The sequence below is a fragment of the Pinus tabuliformis genome, chromosome X, assembly GCF_031772625.1.
Source record: "Pinus tabuliformis cultivar Carrire ecotype Pingquan chromosome X, CPIR1, whole genome shotgun sequence".
Classification (NCBI taxonomy): domain Eukaryota; kingdom Viridiplantae; phylum Streptophyta; class Pinopsida; order Pinales; family Pinaceae; genus Pinus; species Pinus tabuliformis.
The window spans coordinates 1,413,916,019-1,413,940,823 of NC_142308.1; the positions used below are offsets into that span (position 1 = coordinate 1,413,916,019).

The 24,805-nt window shown below is 35.6% G+C and overlaps 1 pseudogene; it reads right to left on the reverse strand.

Annotated features, from left to right (window-relative positions):
- Positions 1 to 5,846: 5,846 nt before the first annotated feature.
- Positions 5,847 to 24,290, reverse strand: LOC149145333 (YTH domain-containing protein ECT4-like; annotated as a pseudogene).
- Positions 24,291 to 24,805: the final 515 nt, after the last annotated feature.

A 24,805-nucleotide genomic window follows, 5' to 3' on the forward strand; every position in this document is an offset into this window, starting at 1 on the left:
AAAGGATTTAAGAGGTAGGAGATTGATTAATGGTTGGAGAATCTAAATATTTTCAACAAGATATCGACATAATACACGTAGAAGCTCCTTCATCAACAATTGTATGAAATACTTGTCTAGTTTTGACAAAAAATGGAATCCAACACACATTTGGGATGTGGTGGGATCGTCATATTAGGACTTGGCTTCTCAATCTGTAATAATTCAGAAGCATAAGAAGGAATTGAATTAGAAGGTTGGCGAGATGAACAAGCTTCATTTCCATTTTTGACACAAAACTTGGACACGTATTCATTGGATCTCGTAGCTACCAAAACTTCTTGCAAAGACATCATCAAGATATATTTTGATTGGAAGAGATGAAGCTTCATTATGAGTTGAGGGTTACTGTGACAAGTTTGTATGAAACTTTTATTACCAATATTAGGCCCACTAAGGTTTGTTTTGAAGAAATTAAATGCAATATCAGAATCATGAAAAATTGTTCGTTGTCCCTACCCATTTGGCATATACATTGATAAGTTAGAAGATTCTTTAGAGGAAGCAAGTTGTGTTGTTCTGATCACGGGTAATATTTATGCTAATGATATTATTTTTCTAATAGGGAGTCCTTCCAATATTCGTAAGAAACTCAAAATCCTCCGCGGTTTATATTATAAGATCAGTATGATTGAAAAATGAAAGTCATGATAATTAAATTTGAGAATATCACATATGGTAGCTAAATCTAAAATTATCACATATGATACCTTTGTATATGACAAAAATGAATTGGAGGAATTTCCTTCACATCTTGTAACCCATATCCATTATAAGTTCAACTAGAATTATAGAATTGAGAAAAGGATTAGTGGAGGGTGAAAATATTATTATGGGCTTGAAAACAATTAGAAATAAGTAAATATTTCAGTATATAAGGTAAAAAAAAAAAAAAAAAAATTGAGACTCTCATTACTCATGTTATATTATATTTATGTGAGGCTTCAAGATGTAGTATCTCCAAAGAGTCTTGAGAAACATAAAACACATTTTGAAAATAGTTTAAACATATAATGCCAAAATTAAAGGAAATAAACCCTATTCTATCCATCTCATCCAAAAAATCCTTTCTTCATTTACAATATGGCTATGGTAAGATATCTAATGTATAAAAACATGTTAAATAACATGGAAGATAAGTGGGTTCCTAAAATTTCTTTAAACTCTAACCAGAACCACCCTCACCTCAACTGAAGATGACATAAGGATGATGAATCTTGACTAGACCATTTGGGTATAAAGGAGGAGATCATACTGTAGAATAAGGATAAGGATAATGTTAAAAAAAAATATTTCTCTACATTTTATGGCAATATTGTTGTGTGATAAAGAGTTCAAGGGAAAAAATAAATTAAGATATAACAAGGAGGTGATCAATCCAAATGAAATTCTCATGACATTCATGGTGAAACATGTTGTTGTTAAATTCTTGAAACTCTTTGGAATGGAATAATTTATCACATTTGGCATACTAAGAGGGTTGAAATTGAAAATCTTCTCTTCAATTATCCATTATATACTTCTATTAGATCTAAAATCAAAATATTAGCTACATTGCCAAACATTCTGACCTTTAATAACTCAATAAAATTATAGTGATCTTGAAACATCTCTCTTAATTCATTTTAAATATAAAAATAAACTTTTAAGAAAATCCAAGTAATATTTTACTTCCTTGAATCTTAGAAATCATTGTTTATTTTATTTTTCTTTAAATATCATCATTTATCACAATAAAATTATACTTTACATTAAAACATCTAATTTAAAATATTTTAAAATTTTGATTCAATATTTAAAAATAATTTATCTTTTACATTAAATTATAAATATGATTTTGAATTTTATATTTGCAATGCAACTACAAACTTACCTAAATATTATTTCAAAATATTTACATGTTTAATATTTATAACGCAGTTTACAAAAATGTACTCTTTTACTAGTGATTAATGCAACATAAGGCATTCTATGAAATCAACTCCCCCCTTGTCTTATTTGTCTTACTATGATCTGTCTGATCTAATGTTAGACGATGAAAATGTTTGCCACCATTGATAAAAAATATCATTATAAATGAAACAATACAGATATTCCCTCCTTGAAACCATATGAATAGCAAGAGGATGCTTGATGCCCCTCCTTGGAAGCACATCTCTTTCTCTGCAATTTGATGCCCTCCTCGGAAACCTAGCTCTTCCCTACAATTTGATTGAGAGAAGTTGTCAGATCTTAAATACTTGTAATTTCTCATTCTTCTGGGATCAACAAACCTTACAAACCCTAGAATATTCTTGAATCAAGAACAATCAAAACTTAATCTTCTTCTTGGACCAGCGAACCCTTGCAATTTGATTGAGAGAAGGTGGCAAATCCCATGCCACAAGACAACCATGGATTTTGTTGCACAATATCATTGTCCTCTCCCTCCTCTCGATGTTCAGACCGATTTTCATTCCTATCTAGCAATTATCCTGCTTGTCGCTACTAGAGAGGGTTTCGTGTCCAAGAAATGCCTCATTCCACACCTACATTATGGTATTCCATGGATCGAGATTCTACAAGCAAGGTGAGACATTTCTCAGGGTTGTCTAGTAAGTTATTTGACACCATTTAGCTTAGGGTTTCTTCAGTATTTTTTATATGTCTTTATTTTTCGTTATTTTATATTTATATTCAAACCCTTAGTAATGGTTGTTATAGTTGTAAGAGCATTCATTTCTTAGCCTCATCTCTAACTGGTTACACCACTACTCGAAATCCATACAAAAGTATCCACTCTCCACCTAGTCGATTAGGGTTTCCACCGTTGCCATTTTATTATTTTATTTTCCTAATAATATTTCTCATTTATGGATTTTTATATTGCCATGTTCATGTTTCCGAGTGGGGTTTCTTCCTCAAAGAATTATATATACTAGTTGGGTTCTCCTTTTTGTTCTTACTATTCACCCAATAATTGTCTTTAGGACTTCATTGTTTATATATAGGTTGTCATTTTAATTCACTCTTGGTGTTGTGATACAAGCAAACTCATAAGGTTCAATCACCATCCATTGTTGCTAGGTTTAAATGTTAGGAAAGTGGCCTTTTCCTTTCCGTTTGGTTTCAAGTGTGGTATAATTCGTAGTTCCTAGTTAATGAAGAGAACCCTACTTTTTTTAGAAAAACCCTAACAGGGTTAGAGTAGTTTATTGTTATGTGCTTTCTAGTTTAATAATTTTAGAATGGTTAAGGGAGATAGAGAATTATGTCAGGCCCCAGTTGTAGACTTGGATTTTAATGTTAAAAGCACCACTTTTTACAGGCGGGGGCCAATATACAGTTGTTTGCTTAATGTGTTGAGTTTTGATATGTTACTTAATTTATTTATTTTGTTCTTCCATGAAGCTCTGTGTATCATTGTAGTTAGTGTGCCTAGATATAATGAAACTCTGGTGTCTTTTCTTAGAAGGAGTTGTAATAGTTTTCCAGACTATAATTCATGGATCCCACCTCTGTGATTGTGTCATATATATTTTATGTAATCATCTCAACACTCGTATGCCTATTTCTTTTAGATTAATTAGGCATGTTGCAATATATATTCAATCTCTAAATTACTTGAACTTAGTGACATGGATACTTGGTTCAACATGGATTATATTTGGTAGATTTTGTCACTTTATCTATCATAATATATCTAGTTTTGGTTAGCTCATTAAGGATTTTTCTTCGCTTATGATTTTAGTGGTTATGAGTAATATTTTTCTCTTAAGAGTTTTTATACATAATGTTGCAGTCATTTCTTAAATCATGAACTAAATTACTATGTCCTTTGTTTCTTGTTTTCTTACACTTATAACTTGCAGAGCTTTACATCCCTCAACTTTAGGTGGATATAAGGACTATTTGTAGGTTGCTAACTCACTGGCTTGAACTAGAAACTAACCCAATCTGCTTTGAACAGTTCATTGAGTTGTCTCTTTGAAGTTAAGTTTCACAAATCTAGACTAGAGTAGAACAACTTGTCCCGAGTTTATTTACTGCTTTGTTTCTTTGCAAATAATTCCCTCCATTTAGATGTTTTTGGGTCATTGGGAGATAACTGAATGACATCATAACCCAATAGTTTGTATATTACATTATTTTTCCCACTTAGGGTGGGATTGACATAGGCAAAAAGTGATTCCCAGTTTTGCAAACCAAGTTGGAATAAGAAATTTCACCCCCTAATGATGATCTCTGGAGGATGATTTAATTTCTAGATTTTGGTTGGCACTGTACAAACAAGTAAATCTTTATAACTTCTTTATAATAGGATTAATATGTATATTTCTCTTCAAAAAATATAAAAATTCCTCGTTAAGAAAAAAGAAGAAAAAGAACCAATTTGTTCCATCTCTACTAAACGTTTGAAGACACCAGTCAATGTAAAAACAAATGTCTGGCAACCTGAAGCTCTCCATATTAGAAAAATTTCATTTTAATACAACATCTACAGAAAGCACGAGTGATAGTATGAGAACTTTCTTGACAATTTCTTTGGATAAAAAATAAGGATATATCTTTTGAGGGAAAAAGTATCTTGCAGATATTTTTGCCTAAAAATAGAAAATTTGGAAGAACACGAGTAAAAGATTTTGTAGAAAGAAGGATCAGGAAATTTAACTTTAAACATAATTTGATAAATTTATACTATTGTTATACATTTGTATGTACCCTTGGTTATACGTTCTCTCATTTGTCAATCACAAGTGAAATGCTAAGACTTGCTTCACAATGACATTTTTTTTTGCCAAATGAGAAAAATAGCTTTTTGGGAAAACAATGTGTGTTGAAGATATTTTTGCTGAAAAATCTAGAAAATTTGAAATACTATGCACAAACAATGCCAGGAAATTTAACTTGACCATTCAACTTTATATATGTGTGTGTGTGTGTGTGTGTGTACTCTAGGACATTTTCTCTAGGACATTTTTTCTTATTTATCACCCTAATATACCTGAAAATCATGAAATTGCATAGAACTAATTTCATGAAGTTAAACAGATGATTGATTTGAATCAGTCACGTGTTTCCCATTCCAAACTAAAGTTTCCACACAGAGTCCTTCTTTAGTATTGCACTGATTTTTCAATTGACTTTGAAGTTATGATGCGATATTCAAGATAATTTCCAAATAATGATCTAACAACTTTCCAATGATGCTTAGATTATGCTTAAATTAATTTTGATATGGTAGCAAGGAAGGATCAAACATCATAAAGGAATAAACATTGTAATTATATTCTTATTTGGCACCCATGTTTTCAAGGAAGAAAATAAGATCACACTGAATAAAAGAACTATCCAGATCCCACTCTAGAACAGAGTGATCAGGAACTGATAACAATTCTATCGTCTTGTTACGCAATATCTCTTCCCGAAAAAAAACTCTATAAGAATACTACATTGAACATAAAATCATGGCATTGTCATTTCAAGAGAGACAGGAGCATTGTTAGGAATCATGGACACTTGGAAGTTGTTTTCAATAAATTAACCAAAATCACAACCACACTTGAATGGTGTGGTATTCCCTACAATTACAAATCACTGGGAGTTACATCCCTTTAGGAGATGGTCCTTTCGCCTTGTACCTATTACCTAGAGCAGATACTATGGTACAATGGGCACACTGCAATTGTAACTGATTTCAATGGATCATGTGACCCTAACACCTCAATAAAATATAAAATATAATTTTATAATCACACCAGATATGATATAACTTGGATTACAGATCATTCCAAAAGGGACAACAGTAAAGCCTTTCTAGTCTTTTACTAGCAGGCTACAAAACCAACTATTAAAACTCTTGGGCTATCAACATGTATTATTTCTGGATCATGTTTCTTTGTTTCAACCCCTTTGGATTGAATTGTTTCCTTTGTCTTCTCATCTGAATGCTCTGAATCAACACTCTCAGTCCCGTTTGAGTCTGAATGTAGATTACCATTTTCATTGATTACTGGAAACCTTAATCCCGATGCCTTGACATCAGAACTGTTAACCACATTTCCATCCTCGCCTAGCTTCTGAAGATGAGAACCTTCACAAATGGAAAGCTACAAAAAGAAGGCATATGATAGTTTGACTTTAACAATAGAAGCAGGGAAAAAATTATAACCTTTGCCCCAAAAAAAATAAAAACATTACAAAATTAGTTTCAAATTAGGCATACATGTTGCTGCTTCTGAGCTTGTTGCCTCAGTTTCTTTTCCTTCATAACTTTCTGATGACTTTCATAGAATGTGAAATCATCAAGTATTTATGTTTTCAATGAATAGTTTTTGAAAATTTTCAACATATCTATACTGAATGGAAATTTTATTTGTATGGAAAAAATTTTACTTATTGGATCAAACAAACATGTAAACTCCAACAAAAAAAATTGATGCATTCAACATATTGGGTTCAAATCCAACATAAACTACTCAGTCATCAATACAAGGAGGAATTAGTCCTCACACATTTGCTTCCTTACATTGACAAATGCTAAGATGTGAAGTGGGGACATAATACCAAATATATTATTTAACATGGAAGTTTAGGGACAAAATTTATCTCAAAGCCAATTATATGCAACACGAGCATGCATATTAAAAAACAATTTCTACATGAAAGAAGAATTGAAATTTAAAAAAGGGAATCCAACAAAGATTTTGCAAAGCATATGCAAAAATATTAGTAACTCGAGCATGAAAAAATAAGCAAGTTGTAAATGATTACCTCTTGTGTGTCTCTACTATTTGTCACAGGCTTGTTGTCATTGTTTTCCAAGATAATTTGGAGAAATTGTGAATTTGGAATATCCTTTATCATGTGCCACTTTACAGGGAAAAAACATTCCACTTATCTTGCTGCCAAAAATCCATGCTCTTGTCAAAATCTACACTACCAACCATCTTTGCCACATCACAGAATTGACCACTTGCATTAACCTGAATAACATTAGTCATAGAAGATGTTATTAGCCTTGAATGCACAACAGAACAACATGAGACAGTTATAAAAGCTATTGATATAATATAACAATAATTAACCAATCCAAAATCACCAGTATTGACAAAAGGATAGCAATAGACTTACTGACAAAAATAAAAACACTGGAAACCTTTATTGTTTTCACCGAAAATCTTCTCAGCTTCTTGGTATGCTCCATATAGCCTTTTATTTCCATTAGGAGTACTTTCCCAAACATTGTATTTGATGCTCTAATGAACATCATCCTCACTATATGATTTTATTACAAAAAACTTTGCATCATCATACTCAATAGAAAAATCTGTGAGGTTATATTTCTCTCTATTTATCACATTTCCATTCATCTCACAATTTCCCAACCCATCTTCGCTACCAGAATTTCTCATTTCTGAAGATATATGATAGCCTTTTGGCCTATTAGTTTGAGGACCATGGTTTTGTTCATTCAAAATGTCAAAATTCCAATTTTCATTAGTGTGATTCCCATAAGCCTTTCCTCTCAAACGTGAGTTGGGTTTGAAAACCATGTTGTTATTGTTAAATGGAATCATCACTTTCCCCTGGTTGAATCCTGGGAAATTTTTCCTGAACTGCATAGAATCCTTAGGTAGCATTGCACCTCGGGCACCCAAGCCATGTTGTTGGTTAAGTTGGATCTGAAATCAATAAAAATGCGTCACTAGTTGAAATAGATAGGATAAAAATAATGCAGAGAATAATAAATTAGATCTAAAAGCAGTCCAAATCTTTACCTTAATGAATTTCAAATATTATCTAAAATGTCCCAATAGTCTAGTACCATTTCGCAAGAAGTCACATGGCATGCACAACCTATCACTTTACTAATCTCATAACATTTCGAGAATTCTTAAGGTGTTCAAAATTATTTCTATGGCATGTTGTACGAATTTGTTCCTTCATCAGTGGTGCTTGCAGTGAGTGTATTAATGAACATGACTATATTTTTGATGGTGTGGCTCACTGCCAAAAGCCATATTGCCAGCCATAAAAAATGAACGATGTTTGTGTACATAACTATGGGATGCAATTCCTAGACCTTCACCAACACTGTAGTTGTGATAACAAGTGTGAACAAATTCCCCTCACAACAGACGAATCATGTTGTGCTTCCCAAGGGATTCAAAGGACTAAGTGGAGCTATTTTTTCTTATATCTACCATGCACCTTATGGGAACAATCCTAGCTCCTTGATTTTGTTCATTAGATGGTTTCAATGTGCAATAAGCTTCTGTTGTGGCCAGCAACAACCCCCCTTCTTATTTAGTGTTATTCTTAAATACTAAATAAGTGGGGACCCTTAGTTAAAAATTTAAAAAATCAAAATAGTTCTTAAATTTCCTTTTCAAATAAACTTACCATCATAAGCTTAGGAAGACCCCCTTTGGAAAATCTAAAAAATCTAAGTTTTATGATAAGGTAAGACATAATCTTTCCTTAGGAATATCACATCGCAAAATAGATGACAAAAGACCACCTTACAAGCCAAATTCCAATATTGCTAGATCGCAATACGCGATAATAAACAAATATCGCAATCGCATACATCAAACACAACTTACATTCAAACACTTTAATTGGACGATATGCGATGATGCCGATTGCAAATCGCATTTCGCAGAAAACAAGTTAACAAAAATTGTCATATATAACATTTCTGCGATTTGCGATATTGCGATATTGTGATTTCGCGAGAAATCAACTCTACGATGTTACGATTCTGCGACATTATGATTTTGAGATATTTTGATCTGTGATATTGCAAAGAAAATCACAAAATCGCTTCGTCGAAGATCTTTCGGGCTCGTTATTCAAGAAAAGTACTTTCCATAAGCTGACACCTGGTTATGCGCTTTAATGCTAATAAATGAGTTAGTTGCCAGTTATTAATGGAATATGGTTTCGTGCTTATCGAAAAATCATCTCACGTAAGGTGGTATATTTGATGTGTCTTCGGCATTTAAAACTTTCCCATCACCCTTCCTTGTCATTATTTTCACTTCACTTGTGAACTACATGAACGAAGAATAGAGAACGATACAAAGCAATACGCAGGTTAAAATGGGAAAGAAAAGCAAAGCTCTGAGCCCTGAAGAAAAAGAAATGGCGCCCTTGTATACAGACAAGTCCTGTAACAGAGACGCAGGAATTGCTACGTGGGAAGGCATGTATAATCTGGTTGAAGAGGAAAACCCCAGAGTAATGGAGGTTACTACTACTGTAGGCTCAAATAGTTCTTCTGAGGCATCTATCATAGAGCTAGCTTGCTCATTCTTACACCAGATAGCAGCAAGACCCAAAATTCTCCCATACACGGACATGGTCAAGTGGATACTGGACATCATTGATATCATAAATAGACAGTTTAAGACTCGGGGTCAAGGAATTATTGGCTCATTCGCTACACAGGATTTAAAGCTCATGTTCATTGACCGGATCCATAGGCAACTTATAACAAGCAATTTATGGAGAAATTTTCAAAAGAAAATCAAGACCTGGCAGAAACCACCGAAGACTAGTCAAGGAGGGACGAACCGCTGAAGAAAGATAAACACGGTATGTACAGTACTAGTTCTCTCACATCCCCATATTTCTTTGTTGCTGCCATGCTCTGTAGATTATTTGGAATGTCAGATATCAACAAATTTTCATCTGAATGGCTACCGTTATTGGATGCCGCCACGAATGCCACTATTGTACATTGGGCTAAAATATTGTCTGATAACCTACTCATGGTCATTGTAAGTTACCGATCTAAAAGAACTGTCTCTTAGAGAATCTATCCTCCTTTTTACCAATCTGCATATGTAATGGATGCGATATGTTATGTTTCTAAGTTTCCTGTTATCGGTTGGAAGTGGAAAACTCAAGACCCCTTACCCATCCATGTTTATCATAAATAATTGTGGGACTCTAAGTTCACTCCATACTTCTATCAGATTTCATGGAATCATGCTGCCCTTGTACAGAATGTTGTATGATAAAGATGCTCCGAGATGTTCTCCTGAAGCAGAGGTAGACATCCTCCCCATCGCGAGATGGTTTGGAGAAGAATTGTTTACTTATGTTAGGGTATTTGGAAGTTTTGCTTCCCCTCATGTCCTACCTTTGTATGTCCCTGAGAAACTCTTGGCTAGAGAGATTGCTTATCAAACCTGTGGAGAGGGTGGTTTGACTAAAGATTTGAAAGAAAAAAAGAAGGCTATATGGCTACAGTTTCCTGTAGCCTGTGGGGCTTTTTCGATATTTGATGTAGGCCATGCATTCACAGAAGTAAAAAATATAATGTGTTTACAGTTATTCAAATTTTTATGAAGACCATTCGACCCTCGTAATGTTGCTAAGAATTTCACTACTGCAGTCAAGATAAAGGTATTTTCTGGAGAAGATGATTTATTCGATGACATATTCCAATAGAAAAGCACACTTGAAGAAATTATACATGCAACCCAAATGCAATTCTCTCCAGAAGAATTCCAACAGTTCAAAATATACAGGGAAAGAAGGTTAGCCAGTATTCCTTTGGAGAAACTACGCCTAAAACCCGCAAGGGAACCAACTCCAAGTGTTAGTCTTAGTGGAAGTTCAAGCACAAATGGATCTAAATCAAAGTTTGGAAAAGAAACATCTGAACATTCTAAAAGATCCGAAAGTGAACAGGAGAAGAGCGAAGGGTCAGTAAAAGATGTTGCCCAGTCAACAAAACTTCTACAGCAATCGGTTTTTACCTCCCTACAAAGAGATCCTCCCCCTCTCGTTGTTCAGCAGCCATCAGTCACAACCGAACTAGATAAAGAATGGGAAACCTTCAATAACTTGATCAATCTTGAAGGACAAACCATAAAGACACCTGTGAGCAATGCACAGGAAACAAAAGAAGTAGTCACAAGAACAGTTAGCAATGTCTCAGATATGGAGCATATTCCTATTGACCCATCCTCTAAGCTTATACTCAAAATAGAAGAAATTCCTCCTCTTGATATATTTTATAACCCACAGCACAAAGCAGTAGTGAGAAGACAGAGGAAGAAAAGGAAATTGAAAAACGTGCTCTCTCAAGACGCAGAACAATTAGACGTCTTGTGTCGAGATCGCACTAGCAATCCCACTGAGAATCTCACCAAACTATCTCAGATCGCAGGAGCATACGCCTCTGCAACTATTGATAAAGCATATGAGGTACAACAATTGATAAAAGAAAAGGAAGACCAGATACAAGTTTTGCAACAACAGTTGCAACAAGCTAACGCTAACAATGAAGCACAAAAACATCTTGAAAGGTTACAGCAGGACTTCTAGCAAATGCAGATAGGCTACCATAAAAGTTTGGATGAAAAGGAAAGCAGTTACAGGATTTACAAGAGATGCACAAGGACAATCCAAAACTTACAGAATTTATCACAGAATCCATTTCCTTGAACGAACAATTACTACAACAGCAGGAAGCATTGGGCCAAAAAATATCACGTTGGAACTATTATTGTGAAATAAGTGATAAAACCACTAATCAAGTTATAGATTTACGAAGTGAATATGATTTAGTTGATCAACGGGTTACTGAATATTTGGCTTTGCAAGAAATAGAGGAGGGAAAAAGAGCAGGTGCACCAAGGATCAATGAAAATCACAAAGAAATGCTCTTTAACAAATGGGACGAGCAAATCAGGGAGGCAGAGCAAGCAGCAGAAGCAGCAGCCACGGCAGCAAGCAGTATTATTTATTTTGTAAATGAAAATTTTCACAGGGAAAATTTTATCGCAGAGACCACTCCAGGATATTTACCTAACGCACAACGACTACAAATAGATTGGAAGCAAAACTCACAACAAAAGGCAAAAGAAATCCAAGGGTTAACCAAGTTGAATTGGGATTATTACTGGGCATACTTGGTAAAGCCACATAGCCAGTGGATGAGTCTTAATTTTATCATCAATTCGGACGAAAAGATGGCGCTAGCTCTTATCAATTTGTTTCTCAGCTCAGCTAAAATTGGAAATCGGCCAGCTGACTCTTCTCAAACATATGTTGCATGTGTGCGATTTCAAGGACCAAATACAGAAGTAGTTTTAATTTTAGATTCAATTTTAGTTTTAATTTTGTTTTGTTTTCCTGAAATGAGGACGGTCATTTAAACTGCATCCTACATTTTTGTAATAATTTATTTTTAGAATTAGTTAGTAGTATTTAAACCCTTCTCATGCATTTAGAGAAGGGTCCTGAAATTTATCAAAAACTTTTCCCCAAAACATGCACTTCTATACCCTCTAAGGAGGTTTTGATGAATGGATGGAACAAGATTTATTGATGTTTGCATTTGATATCTGCTACTGATGTTTCACTTTTGTACTCTTAGTGGATGTTTGATCAAGGAGAGATAAATCATTATCGCTTGAATCTCATGAGTAGGACTAGTTATAAATGGTATTTCTATCTCTTAACTATTTCTGCCCCTATGTTAGAGTGATTTTCATGTTCAGTTATTTATATATTGATGTATAAATGCCTGAGTTATCATTTGGCACTTTTGTAGGGTGATAGATATTTATTTATGCTTAGTGTATAAATAGCTTATTATGTGATTTGTTGTTCACAACTGTTTCGTATAACTTTTTATACGGATTGGTTCATCTTTATTGAATTCTTTTCTCATAACAGTTGAATGATCTTTATTACTAGTTGTTATTTGAAATCATTTTAGATCATAGAAAAGAAAGATTACACCCCGGGTTAGTGTAAATTTAGATATTTCTGCTTATTAGAATACAATTTCCTTATTGTTAGATTACAATTAGAGTAGAAGCATTCCATTTAGAAACTGTTAGAAAGAGAAATACCAGTCCATCACACACACACACCTAAATTGGGAAACTGGTCCCATATCCCCAGTCGGACCCACCATACCAAACGGAAAAGGAGCTGCCAACCAAGGTCCAGACCGGGTGGGTATCCCCCTTGTTGTAGACCCAATTTTCGGGGCTTCAACATATTTGGAACTAAAAGGAGGGCCACGAACTGCGAATGGCAAGCAAATATAAATCTAAACACCATTTTGAGAGTAAATAGCCCTCACCATCTCCTCCGACTTCTCCATTGCATTTAGAATCTGTAAATCCAAAGTTAGAAGTCGTTGGAGCAACAGTCGCTGCTACAAACCCTGACATTTCAAAACAATCTACTATTGAACCTCCTGAAGTTGAATATTTGATTCACAAACTTCAATGATTTTCTATATCTCCTAAAAAATCTGATAAATCTCAAGGCAATATGACTTCGCAATATAACCCTCCTCATCCTCTTACCAGGTTAAAGAGCGAAAAGTTTGGTGTTCAACCAACTGATTTACCTCTACCTACTAAGAAGAGAGCAAGGAAGTCTCCTAAAGAATCCGATAATGAGACTCTTTCATCATCTTCATCCATCTCAACCTCTTCACCGTGAAGTCAACCATCCACTCCTCCACTTCATATCATTGTCCATCAACCTATTGCAACTTCCTCAACTCCTTCTCAACCATCTAGAGTTGTAATATCCTCATCCTCTCAACCACAGGGATCATCTTCTGCACTTTCCTCTGTTAGTAGTTTAGCGATGGCCCAATCTCCATGGAATAACCTAGGGGCAGTCTCAGTGCCTGCACCCTTGAGTCAGTTACCGACCCATCCTGAAAAATGGCTGCCTAAGTTTAATCCTAAAGCAAGCATGCTAGCGGAAGAACATATAAATAACTTTATACTATCCATAAATCTCAATGGAGTTATTAGTGAAGATGCTGTTGTTTGAATTTTTCCTTATACTTTGCAAGGAACCGCCGGATCATGGTATTTCTCATTACCATCTGGATCTATTACTAGTTGGGATATCTTCCAAGAACAATTCTTGACCAAGTTCGGTGGTGACAGGTCTACAGTGACACTAATCAATGACTTGTCTAACCTTAGGGTCGAGTCAAGAGAACCTATCAAAGATTTCAATCTATGTTTCAATAAAATGTTAAACAAAATCCCTACTACTTCTCAGCCCAGTGAAGAAGTGCAAAGTGAATGGCACATTACTGCTTTACCATCAAACTTAGCAATCTTTGTTGATAGGGCTAACAAAACAACCTTAGTTGAAAATATGAAAGAAGCGATAGCAATAGAGAAACGTATTATGGCCTGAGAAAATAAAAATGCGATAGAAGAACGAAAATCTAAGAAGGTGTCTTTCAAAGAAGATCCCAAGAAAAAACAACCGAAACATCCATTTGATTTAGAAGGATTACAAAAATTTTTGAAGACCGTGTCTAACGAAATGGTCGACATTAAGAAACAAGTAGCAGAAACTTCTTCTAAAAAGCCATACAGGCCTTTTAAAAGAAATCCTTCAACTGATTCCAAACCCCCTAATGCAATTACAAATGCTGAATCAGAAGAAGAAGAAGAGGAAAATGCTACCAAAGAACATACTGACGAAGAAGAAGTTGTAGAGTTACAAGGTATGTAGGATTTCATCCTCCCAGATGAAGAATATCGAGAGGCATTCCCAGTTAGTACTCGCAGCAGAAGTCAACTTGATCCTCCTCAACCTACACCTAAGCCAAAGACCGCAAGCTCGATGACTAAGGATAAAGTCGCAGCCATGAAAACATCACCTAAAGCAACTCAAACCAGCCCAGTCCAAACAGATACATCAACTCCATCTAAAACGCTAATTGTTTCGGATGAAATGGAGTATAATATCGTAGAAGACATGAAAAAGACTGGGGCCAATATTACTCTTTTTGAATTGAGCAAGTTAAAAAACCAGCAAAAAGTACTTTTAAAAGAATTACATGTTGTACCAGTTGCACCTTTACCAGCTATTGTAATCTCTCAAGCTTCCCATGATATGGGAAGACCTCCAACTAATATGATGAATAAATTTGATTCAAATGATATCACATTAATTGGAGGAGGATCGAGATCGCATACTCCCCCATTTCTCCTTACTTTCGAGATTTTCAATAAAAATCTGCATAATTGCTTAGTGGATTCTGGAGCTTCATCAAATATTTTACCAAGATCAATATGTGCGAAATTGAATGTTCAATGACAGAAATCCATTGTGCGCATAGTTCAGCTAGATCGATCGCAAGTCAAAGTGATTGGCGAATTAAATCAGGTTACCATAAGGTTTTCATCCAACCCAAAGGTATGTCAAGTTATCGACATTTTAGTTGCTGATATCCCAGAATTTTATGGCCTAATTCTTAGCAGGGATTGGTCAGAAAAACTCCATGGATACTTTGCAACTGACTGGTCAGATATGTGGCTCCCTTATAATGGTAAACCAAACCAAATAAAAGTTGAACGTGAGTGACATCAGAAATACATAGTAACAGAACTCGAGGGAGAAAATGAACCAGTAGCATATAATTCTAACATCATTGGCAACTATTCAGTAGATTCTTTGCTAGGAAATTTTAATGCTCATACTTCACCTTACATAGAACATTCTAGTTTATCTCAACTAGAAAATTTTTCTCAAACATATAGTTCTAAATTCATTAATTTTATAGATAGTCCTGTAAATAAATCTTTGTTTTGGAAACTATTTTTTGATGGTTCTAAGTCTAACAAAGGAGCAGGAGTAGGATGTGTGTTAGTAAGCCCAAAGGGAGATAAAACCATGCTAACTTGCAAACTCGAATTTGATTGCACCAATAATACTGCAGAATATGAGGCTCTAATCCAAGGGTTGTACAAGGCAATCGAATTAAACAAAAATACCTGCAAGCTTTTGGAGATTCTAAAATTGTAATTAGACAATTACGTAACACTATACACTGTTTATCAGGTCATTTAAAGCATTATCAATCTTTAGTTCAAGATCTGACTGAACATTTTATAGCATTTAATATTTCATGAATTCCCAGACTCCAGAATGTTAGCGCAGACCTCTTAGCCAACATAGCTTCCAAGCTCATTCCTTCAGAAGATTTTAGCCTTGACTGATTTTCAATTGAGTTAATTTTTAGACCATCTATTCCTGATAACATTACCAATTGGAGGATTTTCAACGACGATCCTGATATAGTGTGTTTCCTCACATCTGAAGGATCCTACACCAATCAAATAATTGACGAAGACCAACATGACCAACAATTGCAACAAGATAGTACTAACAATGCTATACCTAAATCAGTAGTCAAATTAGAAGACCTTTATGATTTGAAAGATCAATTCAAAAGATCTACCGATTCAAAACTCCAAAGTTCAACTTTGAATTATGAATTAGTAAATCTAGGAATTGATGCCAAACCCCAGAATATCAACCTAGGCCTTGGCCTAGCCCCTGAAGAAAAATTAGCATATATCCGTCTCTTGAAACAATACAAAAGTGTCTTTGCTTGGAATTACGATGAACTCAAAACATATGACACCTCCATCATCCAACATACTATCCCAATGATCGATAATGAAAAACCTGTCCAACAAAAGTTGAGAAAGATCCATCCAAACTTAGAAAATAAGATGAAAACTGAACTCAATAAGTTATTGAAAGCCAAAATAATCTTTCCAGCTAGATGTTCTAAATGGGTCTCCAATATGGTACTTGTTAGAAAGAAAAAAGGAGATATTATAATTTGCATTGACTTTCGAAACCTTAACAAGGCCTACCAAAAGGATAATTTTCCTTTTCCCCCCATGGAACAAATACTGCAGGCAGTTGCGGGCTCAGAATTAATGTCATTCTTGGATGGATTCTCAGGATACAATCAAGTGTTGGTACATCCCGACAATCAATTAAAAACGACATTCAAAACTAAATGGGGCACATACGCATATCAAAAGATGCCATTTGGATTGATTAACACAGGTGCCACATTTCAGAGAGCCATGGACATTGCATTCAAAGGGTTAGTTAATAAATCAATGGTAATCTATTTGGATGATATAACTGTTTATTCCGAGAAACGAAACAACCATCTCAGGGATTTAAAACAAATCTTCCAATGTTGTTTAAGGTATGGGATTTTGCTTAACCCGAAAAAATATTTTTTCACATTAATTGAAGGAAAACTTCTAGGATTCATAGTGTCAAAATCTGGAATTCACATAGATCCTGACAGAATCAAAGAAATTTCCACAGTACCCCTACCTCACAACGAGAAAGCCATGCAATCTTTCCTTGGCCAGATTAACTTTGTAAAGAGATTTGTTCCAAATTTTTCAAGAATCGTGTCTCCTTTACAAGCCATGATTAAAAAGAACGCAAAATTTAAATGGGGCCAAGATGAACATGAGGCATTCAATCTGATCAAACAAGCTATTATTAATGCTCCATCTTTAGCAACACCAAATTTTTCCGATCCTTTTATATTGTATACATTTTCCTCGGATAAATCATATGCTACAATACTCACTCAAGCAAAATCAAGAAAAGGGGGAAGCCCCAATTGCTTTCTTAGTTCCAATTTACAAGGTGCTAAATTGAATTATTCAGATGTGGAGAAACAAGCTTATGTTGTTTTCAAAGCAATTAAATATTTCAGACCTTTTTTACTCAAAAAACATACCAAAATTATAGTACTGTTTCCAGCGGTAACAAATCTTCTACAACAAAAGTATGTGGGTGAGAAAAGAGCCAATTGGGTTACTTCCTTATAGCAATATGACGTAGAAATCAAACTAGCAAATATTGTAAAAGGTCAAGGATTTTGCAAAATGCTGGACGAGCATCGCTAATGTCCGAAAATCCATCTGCAGAGGTACAAGTGTACGAGGTAAGCCTAAACGATGATGAGTCATTATACACTGATATTCTTTATTATCTAAAGAATGGATATGCTCCTCCAAACCTCAATCATACCAAGAAAAGAGCCCTAAGGTTAAAAGCCAAACAATATCAGCTCGTGAATGACATTCTTTTTATAATAAATTATGATTTTATTCTCCTTAGATGTCTTGAGAAAGCTGAAGCTGAGAAAGTCTTGTAGGAACTCCATGATGGGCCAGCATGCGGACATTATGCTAGAGACGCAACTGCTCACAAAATTTTGCACGCAGGCTATTACTGGCCTACATTATTCAAAGACGCACATAACTACGTAAGCAAATGTCAATTTTGTCAAACTGCTACTGGGAGACAAAAGAAACCATCCTTGCCACTACAACTAATTACCACTGAATAGCCTTTCGATCAGTGGGGATTAGACATAATAGGTGAGATCGTTCCTCACTCTTCTAAACAACATAAATATCCTTACAGCTACAGATTACTTTACTAAATGGGTAGAAGCAATTCCACTCAAGACAACTAACACTGAAAATATCATTGAATTCATAGATCAGTTCATAATCACGAGGTTTGGATTGCCTTCCGCTTTAATTTTTGATAATGCATCATACTTTTCTGGTAATGCAATGACTGAATTTGCACTCAAAAGGGGTTTCAATCTTAAATACTCTGCCAATTATTATCCACAAGGGAATGGGTTAGTTGAATCTACAAATAAGAACTTAATTAGAATCATTAAGTGAACCATTGACCAAAATCATAAAAATTGGCATAAGTCCTTAATATATGCTTTATGGGCAGATCGAATAATGCAGAAAGCCTCTATCAACACTTCTCCCTTTAATTTAGTTTATGGGAAAGAAGTGGTTCTTCCAGCACATCTGGCAATTCCCTCTTTAGCCTTAGTTTCAATATATTGATGAAGCACCAACTTCTTCTTTACCACTCAGGCAGCTGGAATTAATTAAATTAGAAGAACAACGAGAATGGGCTAAGATTACTCACGCTCATCATCAAGCATTGGTGAAAGCTTCTTTCGATTCCAATATGATATCTAGAAAATATTTTTAGATAGGGGATCTAGTGTTAAAATGGGACAAGGCTCATGAGGAAAAGGGAAAACATACAAAATTTCAAAGAATGTGGCTTGGTCCTTTTCAAATCATAGAAGTCATAGGTCTGTCTACCTTTATGTTACAAGATTTAACATGAAGAAGAGATTCTTTACCTGTTAATGGTCAGATTCTTAAGAAATATTTTCCATAGAAGATCATTCTTCTATTTTTGTAGAGTAGTTGTTTTTCTTTCCATAATAAAACCGGTTGTAAATGGTTACTTTTGAGATTCACGAAAAAGACACAAATTCTCTTCTAGATTTTATTTTTTCACTTGTATAAATAGAATTCTTTCTGAAAAATTAATCATTACTATTGAAAGATACAGTTAAAGACTCTAGACCTAGAAATGATATTAGTTTCAATTGTATAAATTTTGATGGAAAGCCACCTTTAGTTAGAAATTGTTTTATTTTAGTCAATGAAAGGTATCAATAACAAAATGAAGATTCCCTATAGAAAGGCTCTTTCCAAAAAACTCTATCATTGTTGTCTAGAGTTGTCTTAAGGAAACAATGACTTCCTCCCCACCTAGGAAACTACAATATTCAGAGAATGAACCAAAGATACACTTTAAACTTAAAGAGTAAGAGGTCTCATCACGAGCCGACTTATCATGATCATAGATGTATAGCTTTCTGACTTTGCCAATACTGCATACCGCAACAGGGCAATGACTCAAGATTGTTAAAATTAAAATACAAGGGGTCTCATCACGAGATAGCTTGTTCAGCAAAGTTATAAATCAGTGAATGACTATGTCATGAATTGGCTACCAAACCAAGACATTTCTCTTTAAGAATAAAAGAAAATGAAAGAAAAAGTGTGGAAATGGATTTTTCTTTGAAAAATTGTGAATTTCTCTAAGTAGGATACAGGATCATTGCTGGATAATAGGTAACCTTGTCGAAGCTATAAACACTTGCTGGCAGTAGAGGCTCTACCTACGACAAGTGAGCATATTTAAAACTGATTTACAGAGAAGACTTTGATTTTATCTTTATAAACTAAGTAATGACTGATGTAGATACAAGGACTGGCTTGAGGAAGTAAATAATCAAAGTTGGGAAAAAGAAGAAGCAAAATATCATTGATAGGCAAAGGCATAATGTACTTAGTCTTTCTATAGTAAAGTTTAATTTTCTGGAAAATTTTCTATTTTGGAAGTTCTGAAAATTCAAAAGAGCAATAGAGATAACTGGTTCTTCCAAGTGAGTCGCCAAATTGTTGTGGCCAGCAACAACCCCCCTTCTTATTTAGTGTTATTCTTAAATACTAAATAAGTGGGGACCCTTGGTTAAAAATTTAAAAAATCAAAATAGTGCTTAAATTTCCTTTTCAAATAAACTTACCATCATAAGCTTAGGAAGACCCCTAGGAAAATCTAAAAAATCTAAGTTTTATGATAAGGTAAGACAAAATACCTTAGGAATATCGCATCGCAAAATAGATGACAGAAGACCACCTTACAAGCCAAATTCCAATATTGTGAGATCGCAATACACGATAATAAACAAATATCGCAATCACATACTGTTATCGCTCAGGTTGTTCCCTTTGACTCCCAAGGGAATACGGTCAAGGTAACCACTAACCAATCTTTTAGCTACAGGTCCTAGCCTACCTGCAACCAAAGAGGGCTCTCTCTTTATGTTTTAACTTTGTTTTGGTGTAATTTTAGGCTAGTTATAATGTGCAGGATTTTGTTTTGAGTTTGGTTGGATGATGGTTTCAAATAGATCTGACATGCAGCTCTCAGAATGACTTAAACCATTGGGCCATGGAGTCAATGATTGTGTATTTCTGAAAGTGCTTGTTGGGAAAGAGGTAGTAGTACAGAGCCAGATAGGTATCCATGAAACAAATCTTCAAATTTAGGAATCGATGGCATGGAATCAAGGAATGAAAGGCAGTCAAGGATCTTTCACTATGCTGATAGAGGGAAAGGTGAGAATATTATCTAGGAGCAGTTAAGAATTCCTAAATAGCATTCATAATGAAAGAATCAGTGCAAATATAAGCAATTAAGAATTCATATTCATGACCAATTCTACAGAAAACATAATTAGAAACAGAGATTGAGCAAAGGGTGTATTTAAACAAGTCCTGAGCTATTATTTTTCTCTGTCGCTGAGATCATGAAACATACATGTGAATTTAGCAACCATAGAAAAGAAAAAACATGGTTTAGAAAAAATTATTGTTTCATTGAACAACACAGGAATCCTGTAGCAGAACGCAGCTCATCACATTCACATCCAAACAGTGCAGAAATCAGAAACTCCATCAGCTCTTTGTATTAGGAAATCTGAAAGTTACAGTGCAGCTCTTAGAGAAAAAATCATCAACCAACCCCAAATACATTCTGTGGGGAGGTATATATACAAAAAATAAGATACAAAATATCTAGTTGATGAGTTAATAACTCATAACTTCTGTACCAACTCTTGAGGAATAGTAGCTGAAAGAGTAAATGTTGCAGCAAATATTAATGTATTAGCTATCCATCCTATCAGAGAATTTTGACTTTTGTGACCAGCTGAGTCGGCTGGGGCTGCGCTTTCAAATCTGCATTTTTCTTTTTCTTTTTTGGGCTTGTTGTCCCAGCACTTTGCTGAGTCATTGCTCCAACCTACTCTGCCTGTTGTCTCCATGCTGTGCCTGGTGCCTGCGTACTCAACTCTGCTGACCTGTAGATGACCTGAGGTTGACCAAAAAGAGAAAGGACCGAGATCACTTTGGCAAAATTTCCAGCATTGCTTGCCACCAAACTTCTTTAGGCAGTTGATGTCTTCATATCTTTATCAATGTCTCATCTGCCTCGGTATACTTGTAAAAATTGGGTGGGACGTTAAACAAGTGATTGATTTCATGATCAATGTAAAATAAATTTTCCTGCTTATCATGAAGGCTCTGTCCCGATGGAGGTCCTATTTCTTCTGAGGTACTTGTGGATGCTGTGATCTGATTTGAAATAAAGTTACTCATCTTGGTGGCATACTGATCACGGGTCAGTAGTCTTCCAACGCTAGTCAATAGGCTGGGCAATCCTTTGCCCTGCAATGCTCCCATCCTCAACTTGTAATCATCTACCTCTGCCTGCATTTCCTAACACTTTCTCTCCAAACTTTGCACAAAATTTCTAAGGGTCATCACCTTTTTTGCGGTTAGAATGGTTTTTGTCCTGTTACTGATGTCTAAGGCTGCCAACACCTCTTTGGTGTGAGTGTTCAGGAAATGAATCATTCTGCTAGCCTGCTCAGGCATATCTCCCAATGCTGCTCTAGCCTTTTGACTTTCAATTTGGGCTAGGCCTATTACTTCAATCTGTTCATGCATAGTTCGGATTGATTTCCATTATCTAGTGATAGAGTGGTCAATTTTGGTCCATAAAACCTTTTTTATCTCAGCTAGAGTCTTTTCTAAATTCAACTCCTTCTCCAAGGCCTTTATTTTGTCATTCAAGAACTTAATTTCTCTTGTTTTTTTCAACTACTATCACCTTGGACTTATCATATTTTCCTTCTAGATTGACCAACTTTTCTTTGGCCTCTTTTATCTCTGTCGCCTGAAGCTCTAGCTCCTTGACAGCTTTCAGCATTTCATCCATGCTCATGCTTGATTCATGAGCTGTTGTTGTTGCTGTTGTAGCATCTGTAGCTGTTGTAGTTGCTAGAATAATAGGAGGGGTTACTGCTGCTTGTGTAGGTGGAATAGTAGCAACAGTTGGAACCGTTTTAGGTGGCTGGGAGGTCGACTCTCCCTGCTTGCCCTACAATGCTCTCTCCAACTCTCCCTCCATTTGAATTATTCTTTGGTTCATTTGCATCAGCAGGTCCATTGTATCCTCAGCTTCTTTCTCTTGCACAAGTTCTGCTGTTTGTGGGTGCATAGTCGAGGAGAGCCTCATTTGCTTTTTTAGAGCAACAATATCATCCTCCTTTTTCTTCATTAGGGCCTTGATAGCTTTGGGATTCTTAGGATCATGCCCCAGGTCCAAAATGATGTCCTCCAATGTTTTAATTCTGTTGTCTTTGGTTGTGGAGGACATTCTTTCCAAATCAAGTTGAGTATTTGTCTTCTTCAAAGATTCCTTCAATTCACGGGCCAGTGTGGCCTTGTCTGCCAATGTGGCATAGACCATTTCCCCTGTTTGCTTATGTAACTCTATTTGATCCATGGGGTGAATGTCCTTGGCCAAGACCTCTAAATTTGTCTTGACATAGTTTGCAGCTGTCTGAGGCTGCTGAACCTTGGGATTGAAGTGGCTGAGAATCATATTTTCTTCTTTGATGTCATATGCTGCCATCAACCTTTCCTGCTTGGTAGGTGTTGCCTTAAGAAATTGGTCATACAATTGTAGTATTAATAGTTCATTTTGAGCCTTAATTTCTTTAAAGGTGGCCTTGATGCTAGCCGGCCTCTTACTTTGCTGTGTAGAAGAAGACACCTCCATGCCATGTTGTCTATCTTGCTCTTGTTGGAAAGAGCTTGTAGGTGTTTTTTGACTCCCTTCTCTGTCTCTCCTTGGACTTCCAAGGATTTCCTCACTGACTTCCTCCTCAAATGGAGGATCAACTCTTTGCCTTTTAGCTTCAGGCTGCTGTGTAGACCCACTAGCAGGTGTGGAGTCTTCTCGGTCTCGTTTTCTGCCTCTTTCCTCATGGGCAAGAGTCTGTAAAGCATGCACTTGTGGTGCCTCTGTTTGCTGTGGAGGAGTCTGTCCTTGAGATTGTTCCATTGAAGTAGCAGGCTGCTCTGCGATCACTTCTTGCTCTGCATCCATTACCTCTTTTCCTTTTGCTATACCTGTTGCTAATGTAGATGGTCCCTGGGCAGCTTGTGTGGCTACTGCAGCAGATGTGCCTTCTCCAATTTGATGTGGCAACTTGAACGTTACTTGCTGCAAAGAATCCAAGTCAAGAGTTTTTTCTAAATCCTTGACATTCTTCTCCATTATTTCCTCTTGGGTCAATTCCTCAACTAATGTGTCTTGCAGCCACTCATCTTGGTTGGCATATTGTTAAATTTGTGGAAATTTACAATGGTCATAGGCCAACAACTTGTATTTAACTCTTCTGGCACTGATAAAACCCTCCGGGTCATAAGGGACCCACCAGAAGCTCCTCTTTAACTTATATTCGTCCCTCAATATTTGATCAGCATCTTGCCAACCTTATTTCTTGTTCATAATGAAGGGGCCTAGATGGTCTTTGAATTTCAGGTGAGCTTTCTTTTTGGCACTATGAAAATGAGTGAGATTAGAATTAATGAGTTTCCTATAGTACTCCAAGGAAAACAGTCTCATTGGTACATATCTTGGGAGCCTGTAAGGACAGAGCTCACAGCCATAGATTCTACTAACAGTGTTATTTTGATAGAGATACCAATCACCTATTTTGTAACTCTTGGACAATTGCAAGGTCTTCTGTATGTCATATGACAATCTAGGAGGAGGGGATCTCATTAGGAGACAAGAGACTGGGTATACAAATTGGTCAATGAACTCACAGTGGGAAAATGGAGAGTTTTGAACCTCATGGAAAAATGATGACCAAAAGATGACAAACCTTCTTTCACCCTTAGAATCCAACTTCTTGATGGGGCATTGGAAGCATTCAGACTGGTAATACATGAACAAATGATAGATATATGATGAATATTTAAAGACTCCCTCCCTATCCAGTTTTACTAGATGGTCATGTATTTTGTTGGCTATGAACTTGGCATAATTATACTTGTAAGCAGGGGGCTGTCCTAGACTGTATGCGGATAATAACACCAACATTTTTTCATCAATGTGCTCACTTGTTTTAAAACCCAGCACATAAGAAATCATATCAACTAGCAGTTTGCCCACCTCATTG